This window comes from Neofelis nebulosa, chromosome 3 (genome assembly GCF_028018385.1).
Source record: "Neofelis nebulosa isolate mNeoNeb1 chromosome 3, mNeoNeb1.pri, whole genome shotgun sequence".
NCBI classification, from domain to species: domain Eukaryota; kingdom Metazoa; phylum Chordata; class Mammalia; order Carnivora; family Felidae; genus Neofelis; species Neofelis nebulosa.
The window spans coordinates 30984266-30995439 of record NC_080784.1 but is presented as its reverse complement, the minus strand read 5'-3'; the positions used below and the strand labels follow the sequence as shown (position 1 = coordinate 30995439).

At 40.2% G+C, this 11174-nt stretch overlaps 1 long non-coding RNA gene across 1 annotated transcript; it reads right to left on the bottom strand.

Annotated features, from left to right (window-relative positions):
• Positions 1-4590: 4590 nt before the first annotated feature.
• On the bottom strand, positions 4591-6829 carry LOC131506541 (uncharacterized). Its single transcript, XR_009259009.1, has 2 exons — positions 5172-6829; positions 4591-4788 (listed from the first exon to the last, which is right to left on the bottom strand). It is a non-coding gene; the product is annotated as an uncharacterized LOC131506541 (long non-coding RNA).
• Positions 6830-11174: the final 4345 nt, after the last annotated feature.

Below are 11174 nucleotides of genomic sequence, written 5' to 3'. Positions count from 1 at the left end.
CTCAAAAAAACGAATAAATGTAAAAAAAAAAAAAAAAAGAGGCATTTATTGAAATATCTGCCTCCCACCTTGTCTATCTGCCATCTTTCTTCATTTTGATTTTTAACTATCAGACAAAAATACAGGCATAGTGTCTCCAGAAGGCCACTGTTCACATGCACCTGGGAAGAGCTGGAGATTCCTGGCAATCTTCCGTAGCCTTATACCTGTAAGTTATTTTGTCAAATTAGGTCCGTGTCACTCTGGAAGGCACAGGGTATCAGGAACTGACACTCTGGACTAAGCTTCAGTGGTGAACAAGGAACAGAATGAAGTAACAATTCAAGGGCTGGGGTCCTAGGAATGGGTCCTAAGCTGGTCTCCTGGGGGCACTTAAGAGTTCAGTAAGTTAGGGGACTCTAAACATTCTGATTTCTGTCCGTCACGCATGAATTGCATGACTTTGTGGGCATTACTTAACTTCTCTGAATCTGGCGCTGTTTGCATCTGTAAAATGGGTAGGCATCACCTTACCTATTTTTCAGAGGCTTTGTTAGAACTGAGAACTTTTCGCACAGCAGCTGTAATGCCTGACAGAGGGCGGCCACTCGCAAGCATTTTGTTGAATGAATAACAGGTGGAAAATATCCAGCTCAGGGCCTGACCCACTGAAAGTTCTCAATTAAATTAAAGTTTTACTAATGAGAAAAGTTCTGAGAACTGCTCAGCTATCATGTGTGTGAAAGGCTACAAGTCTCTCAGTCAAGGAATAAAAGGGACCTGTACCGTAAAACATTTTTCTTGCTCTTGACCAAGCTTAGGGCCCTTCAGGGTCCTACTCCCACTAAGACTGAAACTTTGCACCAGTCGGAAAGAGAGGTGAATTCTAACATCCATCAAGAACGGCATAGGTGAGACTTGACGGCATAGGTGAGATTTGTTCCTTTTTGTTGCCAGGAACCGAAACAATACAGTTTACAAGACAGAACATTTTCCACTTATCTGCTACACACACTTAACATTTTCTATTTTGGTCCATTATTCATCTATAATTATTCTCTTTTGCAGAATTGAGAAATCCTAGCAGGAGGTTACATGGCTCAAAGAATGAATTCTTCCCCGAACAAGGAAAATTGGAAAAAATACAAGCCCCAAAGGGGCAAATGCCTTCCCATTTCCTGAGGCACACTAAGACGTCTACAATTAGCTCAGTTTCTAATAGTTTCCACAGCTCTGCTACTGGGCATATCTCACTTTTCCACCATGAGCCTGGTAAGCATTGCCTAAATCTATAATCTCTCTCTTACCCTTCTGGGCCCTTATCACGACCTCTTTCCTAATTGTAGGGGGCAAGGAGTGAGTTGGAACTTCCTTTAAAGACTTGCATTTCTCTTTCATTCTGACATTTCCCTGATGTCTCTTTCCTTGTTCCTTTCATACCTTCCTGGAATGTCTTCCATTCCCCAGCAGATGGCTGACTGGGTTGATGCTGTTCTGAGCGTGGACACACAAACCATGCCCTCAAACACCCTCTCTAGCCTCACTTCCTGTTGTCCTCTCAGGAGTACAGGCGATGTTGTAGACCATGACTACAAAGATAACAAATATTTTCCCCCAAATACAGTCATTCCACTCTTACCACTTCCCTTTGGCCCAAGTGGATAAATTAATCATTGTGTGACTGACCACCACTTAGAGCACCTCTTCCCCCTAAATGTGATTTGCCAAGAATATTCAAGACCCACCAGGGAAGGACAGACAGCACAACTTCACTGTGGTATTAAATAGCGTGTGATGTAGTGGAAAACACATGGATTCTCGCATCAAGAAAAATTTGATCCAAATCCTTCATCTGCCTTTTGACTATGTAAGCTTGAGCAAAATAGATAATCTCTCTTAGGCTCCGTTTCCTTATTTGTAAAATAAGGATAATGATACCTAACTTTTAGGGTTGTTGAGAGGATTAAATGAATTACTGATTTAAAATGATCTTAGGGACACGTGGGTGGCTCAGTCGGTTCAGCGACCGACTTCGGCTCAGGCTATGATCTCACAGCTTGTGGGTTCGAACCCTGTATCGGGCTCTGTGCTGACAGCTCAGAGCCTGAAGTCTGCTTCCAATTCTGTCTCCCTCTCTCTCTGCCCCTCCCTTGCTTGCACTCTTTCTCTCTCTCTCAAAAAACAAACAAACGTTAAAAAAATGATCTTAGAACCTGTTTAGTACATAATTAGCTCTCAATATGTTATCTATTGTTATGTCTGTCTTTTCGTCCTCAAATTGTCTATCACTGTCTAGTCAAGATAGGCCCAGAGCTCTCCAATGGTGAGAGTTCTACCGGGTATATCTCAAGGAACCCACCTTCCCCACACACATCTTGCCAAAGTAGATCTCCCTTTGAGGACAATTCCACAATAAGAAATTCACTTCTTTAACCTGGATTTGATTACTAAGCTTCTTTTAAAACACACATGTTCCTGGGAAGGGCAATATATTATTCCAATAAATAGTAACATCTACCATTTGCGAAGAGACACATTCTAGTTAATTGTGACATTTCTTATCTCAGCGTGTTTAACAATCCATAAGGTAAACCTTATCCCTACTGACATTTTGGCCTATGGTGATAATCAGAGCAAAGATGGATAGGAAGTCACCTAGTCAAGTTTCTTCTTCTTTCTTTCTTTTCTTTCTTTCTTTCTTTCTTTCTTTCTTTCTTTCTTTCTTTCTTTCTTTCTTTCTTTCTTTTCTTTCTTTCTTTCTTTTTCTTTCTTTCTTTCTCTTTCTTTCTTTCTTTCTTTCTTTCTCTCTCTTTCTTTCTTTCCTTTCTCTCCTTCTCTCTTTCTTTCTCTCTTTCTCTCTTTCTTTCATAAAAGCAACGATGAAATAAAAACAATCTGAGATATTGATAGACAGGCTAAGAATATACAAAATAAGCATAAACTGGGTTCACAGAGATGCCCTTTCTAAGGTGGGCTCTGACCTTAGAAACGGTATTTCTGAGGAACTCAGAATATTAACTGTCCCATGAGATCTTGTCTCTTGAGGACTCGTAATGGCGGTGACGGGTTTGGTAAATGTAAATGAAGACAAGTTGGCAACAATGCAACTATATATAAAGGGATATATAAACTATTGAGTGGGGGGTTAAGTGAGGTGGGGGGGGTGGATTCTTGTTTGTTGGCAAGAGTGGAATGGGACAGAACCCTAGCGAAAGTTTGGAGCTTTACCCCAGGGCTCAGATGTCTATTTGCTGATTAGAACATGTACCACCTCCCATAATCATCATGCAGTCACGTTTCCTGAGTGACTTTTTGTATTGCATAGTTAGCTTGATCTAAAATAGAAGCAACAAGAACAGATGCTCCAGAATCAGAGAGATCTAGCCTGACATCACAACTCTGTTGTGACCACGTAACTTGTTCTGTGACCGTGGCTAAGTTATTTGATTTCTCTGAGCCCCACATCCATTACCTGTGTGTACATGACAACAGTCACTGCACAAGGTCATGTGACAATTAAATCAGGGAATCCAATTGAAGAGAAGCAGTTGATGTTCAATAAGTGTTACTTATTATTATGATGATTTTTATCATGGAGACATCTCTAAACTGTGAGCTACTGGAGGGCAGAGACTGTGTCTTCTTTATCTTCATATCCCTGAAGTCTATTGTACAGTCATGCTCAATAAATGAATGTTGACTGCTGTTTAAACTAACAAACCTCGAGAAAAGTGTTTCTCCTGTGCCAAAAAAAAAGTTGCAGTGTGACACAAGAAACAAGCAGACATTGCCTGTCTACAGTAGCAAATGGTGCATTTAATAAGTGGAATGTCATCTTTAGTCAATGCCTCTCTAGCTGCTTTGCCTTTTACTCATCATTTACGCAAAATGAAAAGCACAGTCCCTATTTTCAGTGATGAACGTACGCAAGCTGTCAGATACGGAAAAAAAAAAAAATGACCTAGATTATAGGAAGACAGCTCCGTCCTGAGTTTGAGTGGAAATGATCCCACAGCAGACACTCCACACACCCATCTCAAGCTCACACCGCTTGCCCAAATTCTGCACACGTGTTCTTAAACCGTTTGCCAGGTTTGCTCAAGAAGAAAGCAGAACATATCACTCATTGCTGCTCATCAGTGTTACTAGATTTCTTTACTTCTCTGGACATGATGAAGCAAAGGGAATGTGTCAGCATTCTCTGCTTCACTGATAAGCAGAAATGATTCTATATTCAAGAAATCGTGAATTCTTAAGAAGATCTTGAAGAAGAGTACATCTCTCATCATTTGAAAGGGAATTCCTGAGGACTGGGAATCTGGCCTTGGGTGATTTTTTGTGGTTCACTGAGTGAGTCAAGATTAGGTTGCAAAATCCACCAACAATAATAGTAGCACTGTCCTAAGGCTGGAGACACACTGATTTGAAAATGCAAATCATAATAGCATAGTCAAGAACTGGACTGTGTGATTTCACTGAACAACTTTCTTGCCCATTTGAACCTATAGTGCACTCAGGTTCCGCACACATGTGTTGCTCTCAGATTTAACCTTTTAGGTGTGCAAGAAAAAGGTGAGGAAAAGCAAAAATTATGCACGTACACTATAGAGATACATATTTTAAAATAACAACTTTAATTAATTTACACTTATTCTTTAAATTTATACATGGTATCCATAAAGAACAATGATAGCACACAGAATCCTGGATATGCAGCTGTAGCAAAGGAGTAGATGGATGGTTAAGCAGGTAACAGATGTGGTATGTCCGATGTCTGGGAAGAAAGGGCCACACTGTTTGCAACAACTTCTGGTATTGCCAGTTTATGATAGTGCCCGTGTATGTGTATCAAACAAAAAGAGAGAGAAAGGGGAAAAATGATTAAAATGAAGTTCTTATTTTTTTCTGCTAGAAAACAAAGCATTATTTTTGCTTGGATTATTAGCTGTGTATCTCAAAGCCAAGTCATGTTCTAACAATATCCCTGTAATTAGAAACACACGTATCTGCATACGTTACTGCCAAAGTACGTAGGTATTTTACTGGCATTAGTAATCAGCATACGGCAGGAAAAGCACTGCCAATGGGCCGAAGGCTTCACAGTGTCGGGACCATAGTGGTAAAAGGAGGTCGTGACTCTGTATGATGAGGCAGAGACGTGGTCCTGGGAAACCAGAATCTCAAACACTTACCTTCATGTTTTAGTCCATTTCGCCAAGCCTGAAGCCATTGTTGCTTCTGGCCGATTCCCCCGGTTGGGTCCCGTCACTCTACAAAACAAAGAGAAGAGAAACTCTGGATAAATATCCTTATGTATCCCTAATCCTATTCATATTGTAAAACATACAGCTTATTACTTTGTCTTGGAAAAAAACATACCGCATTTCATTCCACCCTCAGATCGCTAAGGTCCAGCATTACTATACTGACTTGCATAAGGTTAGATCGTGTTGTTGATGCAGCCAATGTTTATTTACAAAAACACATCGGAAGTAATAAACCAGTTTCCGCATGGAATACTAATCTATGCTTTCCAGTAGTGGACAAAATATGACTAGGTCCTATCGCAAAAGCAAAACAAAAACAACTTACCTGGAATGAGAGCATCTGTAGAAATTTCTCTAAGTCTTGAACCAACTGCCCCATATATAAGGCAGATCCAACATAAAGACATCTTCAGGTGAGGTCAGGGGTCCAGCACAACCCTTGTTGTTGCTGAAATAAAAGCTGGTTTTCCATCAGGGAGTGATACAATTATCAGGAATTACCAGGGTACTGTCATAAGCACAGATGCTGCAGACTTGCTGAGGAGTGATATCTCACCTCCTTGTACCTAGTTTTAGTAACTAGCTGGAGGAAACCAGCAGCTGACAGAGCAGGAGAAAGCTTTGGTCCTTTTGGTGAAGAGCGTACTCCTTTGTTGCATCAGTGTGAAACCCTTAAGCAGGAAAACCTATAGTTCTATGGGTGGTGATAGTCCTAAAATGGGTCATCCATTTTTCAGCCTATGGTTGAAATCAACTAATAAGGTCAGACAACACATCCCAACAATGAGACCCCTTCTTTAGAACTAGTGAAACTGATTTCTATAAACACTGTTTCCAGGCTCGTTTTAAAGGGGGATCTTAAGAAGAAAAAAAACTCACTCAAATAAAGCAATGACACCTGAGTTGGATGGAGAGGTGGATTTCATTACCACTCATCCAAACCTTGCTTCCCTTCCCGGGGTTGGAACTGTATTTTCCCAAAGGCGCTGAAGTCAGATTTGGATTGACTTGTTCTGCCACTGAAATGGACATGGGAAGGGAAGTGACTCGTATTATATCCAGACAGAAACTTAAGCCATAGTTTGTTCTATGACCAAGGTCTACTTTTGTCTTTGCCTTTGCCATAACAGACACCAATATCAAAAGAGACTCCTCCATCACTGTGGGTCGCATATAGGTATTGACATGGAGCAGAACCACTTGCTAATACTCACTGAGCAGATAGTGTATTGAAAAATGAATCTTGGTTGTTGTAAACTGCGGAAACTTTGGGGGTAATTTTGTTGCCATGGAACAATCTAGCCTATCCCAGCTGAAACAGATAACAACTTGGAAGAAAATAATTGTGTGGTGGAAACTGTCCCTGTTCACATTGTATTTATAAGCTACCCAACCTAAGTAATTAAACATTTGTCAATTTCCTGGATGTTGAGCATCTTCTTTCCCCAACAGATAACGGAAAGAGAGCTCATCTTATCTCACACGTTAGAACTATCCTATAACCAGTTGATAAACTGTGATTTGCCTCATCATGTGATTTAAAGCTGAATTGCTCAACTTTTTTCTTTATTGCTGAAGGAGCTACCAAAATGAAGGTAGTCAAACGGATTGAAAACAGGTCAACCAAAATGCTGTTACCCCCAAAATGCACATGCAAGAAAATCTAATCATGCATGCAATAAAATCTGAAAGAATGATTGGCAAATTGACAAGGTTGGTGGTGCTAAACAGGCTTTGGCTTTTTGCCTTGCTTACAGCTCCATTGCTACGGAGATCTGCCCGTGGACCACTGGAAGGCAGCCTCAGAGGCTCTATGACTTCACATCTGTAAAGATTTTTTTGAGTTGGTGAGAAAAGGCTCCGAGTGGCTGTGATCCCAGGGAAAATAATCAGGGCACCAGAAAACCAGAAAGATCACTAAGTGAAGGGGGAGAAGACTTTGCATTTAATGCCATTTCCAAAGAAATAGATAGATTTAATTATTTCCTTGTGGTTTTCCAGGGAAAACGATGTATCAGAAAACAGCGTGGTAGGAAAAAGTAACACACTAACGTCACAATGGTTTTTCTAGTTTTTCCTTTAGGCTTAAAGAGTTAAAATTACACCAGATGTGGAAAGACAACAGATGGATGCATTTTGATGACTTATAATGTTGGATAATAAAATGACCTAAGACTCTATTTAGAGAAATAGAACAGCCACACTTGGGCTGTTTACAGATTTAGAAATATCATGATAAGCAAATGTAGGCAGTTCAAAGGAATTATAAAAAAAAAAGGACAAGTGGATAAATAATGATCTGATGTTGTTGCGAAAACATAGTATAACTCCTGCATTGTTAATATAAACACAGATGACCTTTGCATTTGCTCAGCTTTCGTCTTCAAGACAGGAAACAGCAACTGATCTTTATCGGGAAAGTAGAATCTTCCACTTGCTTCTGCTGTGCTGACATTATGGTGTATGTCAGAGCATAGCAATGTCACTATCTCTTCAAAGCACATGCTGAAAGCCAGATAGGCGCTTGAAAGAGAAGCTTATCCTGGGCATAGGCTTTGTGTGTTGCCGAGACAGCATGGCCAGTGTCACAGTGCAGGATGGCAGGGTGCATGCGTGGGGTATGGAGTTGGGGGCGGGATGGTGATCAGTGAGAGAAGGGCCCTGTGACTACATTTTCCATGTACATATCCATCAATTCATCCTTTTCACAAGCTTCAGTATCCTCCAGGGGAATGTTTACCACTTGACAGACAAACAAATACACCAAAGAGCAATTGTTTCGTGCATGAGGGTAGCTAGTGAGTCCTATATTCTGGGCATACTATGAACTCAAACACTCACAAAGGATTGTTTATGAATTACACAATATTTTGCGTCAGTAGAGTTTCAAACATCTGAACTATTTTTTTCTCCAGTTCTGATAACAATGGATTTGGGTCTTTTTTTTTTTTTTTTTTTTTTTTTACAGTGTGCACATAATCATCAACACATTCATCACCAATACAACATTTTAAAAATCCATGCAGGTAGTTTGCTGCAACCTACGGTGACTGGTGAACATTCTCTTTTATTTCTGCTCCGGATATCTGCACAGTTGATATTTCTCCCTAAATAAAATCACCAAAATTGACCTTGTATTTCTTGCTGCATGATCCGTTTGGTCTGGGCTCCAAAACAGATCCTCTCAATATGGAATAAATTCTTCTTGCTCTTACTTATTACATTTTTCTCACCTACCATAATACTTGCAGAAGACACCTTTATTTTATGTTTCTCCATAGCCACTGTATAGAGTTATAATGCTGTTTCCTTAGACCCAGGGTGGGATGATTTTCCTTAGGCTTTACCTACTGTAACCTGGCCAGAGAAACCATTTCTTGAGAAAGGGATTCTACCAACAAGAACGATGGTGCCAGGGTCATTCTCCTTACTATTCCAAGTAAATAAACTCACACATACTTTTTTCTTAAGCTGTCAGTCTGTTATGCGCCCTTAAGTGGTTTAAACTTTACATGCTGATGCCAGCCACTACCTATTTAATCGGCACAAATGCCACTTAAGGGTTGACAAATTTTTTCTGTAAAGAGTCAGACAGTACATATTTTCAGCTTTGTGGGCAATATGGTCTCTGTTGCAATTAAACAGCTCTGCCAATGTAGCATGAAAGCAGCCAGAGATGTAATAACTGGGTATGTTCCAATAAAACTTTATTGACAAAAACAGATTGAGAGGCGTGGTTTGGCTGGTGACCTGTAGTTTGTCGACTCCTGATCCAAAACAAACAGACACCCTTAGTCATACTAACAATTTGTAAATCAGATTCTTATCCTGGTGAAATCACACTCCCTGATGGCCTTCCTTAAGAAGGCCATAGGCTTATTTAAGAAACATAAAAATGCAATATGGTATATTTGAAAGAGCCTAAAAGTTGTCATCACAAGGGGGGAAAACATTTTCTTTCCTTCTTTCTCGTATCTACATGAGATTATGGATGTGATTAAACTTATTGTGGTAATCATTTTGCTATTATATGTAGGTCAAGACATTGTGCTGTGCCTGTGCACTCTGAACTTATATAGTCAATTGTGGTTCAGTAAAACTGGGGAAAAACCAATATGGAGACACAATTACTACTTATTAAGCAGGAATCTATGAACATGGATATTCCAACCTCTCCCTCTCCAAGGCACTTGTTCTATGAATATTGGCAAATGCTACCCCTAAGAAGATGCTTTTGGGTGTTTTCTTTTACTCTTTTCTCAGCTCAGATCGTATCATCCCATTTCTGTCTTTCACATTCAGTAGCACCTGTCTAACCAAGATGAGCTACAGAAATGTTTCTGATGTATAGAAAATCATAGAAACATAAAGCCATAGAGGGCTTAAATCAGAATGGTGGCCACCTTTTAAAGAACATCTACAATGTGCCAAATATTATCCAGGAACAATCATTATCTCGCGTACCTTCACTATATCTTATAGATGAGGAAACTAATGTTCAAATACGTTAATTGAATCGCTTAAGATTCTAAAACATAGAGGCAGATCTGGGACTTCAACCAAGTCTCCTGACTCACTCTAACATGATCTTTGCACCAAAGTTAGAAGATCTCATCTTGTTCTTTGTTTACCAGATTTTCCGGATCCCTCACCACAAAACTGACAATCGGTGCTTTTGCTCTAATTGAACCCGAAAAAGAATACCTTTAATTAACGTTTAGTATGAGGATACTTTGGGAAGCCATAGTGAAGTGTATTGAGCTAAAGGATGGAGGAGGCAGCTGGTAATGATACATTATTAGCTGGCTGGCCTGGGACTCTCGAGACCCAGGGCCAGGACTTTCCAGCATGTTGTACTCACACTGATCCTTCATTACAAAGTTAGTGTAATGTATTGTAGATGCCACAAATGGAGAAAGGAAGGGGAAACAAAGGACAGAAGCTGAAGGAACAGCCTAAAGAAGACAGTGCTCACTCTTAGTCATAGAAAAGAATTTGAGAAACCAAGAGGAGAGCATATGGCATATTGGTATATGGGTATACTGCCCAGATCCAACTAACAAGGTCAGCTGTATATACCAGGGTTGCTGCTTGATAGTAATCTGGAAAGAGGGCTTAGGAACTGGGCAGAAGTCACACTCTTCTAGAATTCCAAATACCAGGTTTCCAATTGCTGGCTGATGAGAATTTTCTCATTCCTCATTATTCTACTACCTGAAAGGAATGTGAGGAAAATGTGTGATGGCAGGGTTCAAAACTGGTGAATTGACAACCAGTCAGAAAACTTTGGGTAGATTGACTTTCCAGAACAGTAACCCAAAGTAAACCAATCATGGGTGTCTTAGGAAAACCAGATTTAAAGCACATATCTGAAAACAATATTTTAAAAAAGAAAAATAAAAAAAAATACTGGCATGCATGTGTGTGTGTGTGTGTGTGTGTGTGTGTGTGTGTGTGTGTTGAGGGGTTGGCCTCTGGCGCAGGCAGAAGAGGTGAAAGTCCTGACTTTTGTATCAGGATAGTGCTAACCCTATATCTCTGACTTACTTGAATCTTTGCCCAAACATGTGTTTGCTTTCATGTAGACCAGGCCTTGTAAATCTTGGCATAATCCGTCAGTGAAAAGAGAAATATGTTGCCTAGTTTGTGGCTCTGTAATAAAGATGAAATGCTTCTGATGGAGTGTGGGGTCTCTTCAATTACCTATTCTGGAGACAATAACCTTTAAAGCATGTCAAAACTGTAAAAATATTACTGCTGATGGCAAAGGGATCAATACCTCCCAGTGACTCAAATGCCACAGGCCACCCAATGGGGCAATCTCAGTTGTAGCATTTGTTCGTCTTGAGCATGGTCCTTCTTTCATGGACAGGGAGCTAACAACTTGTACTGGGTCATTGAGGGTACCTCCAAAAGGCTTCCCAGATG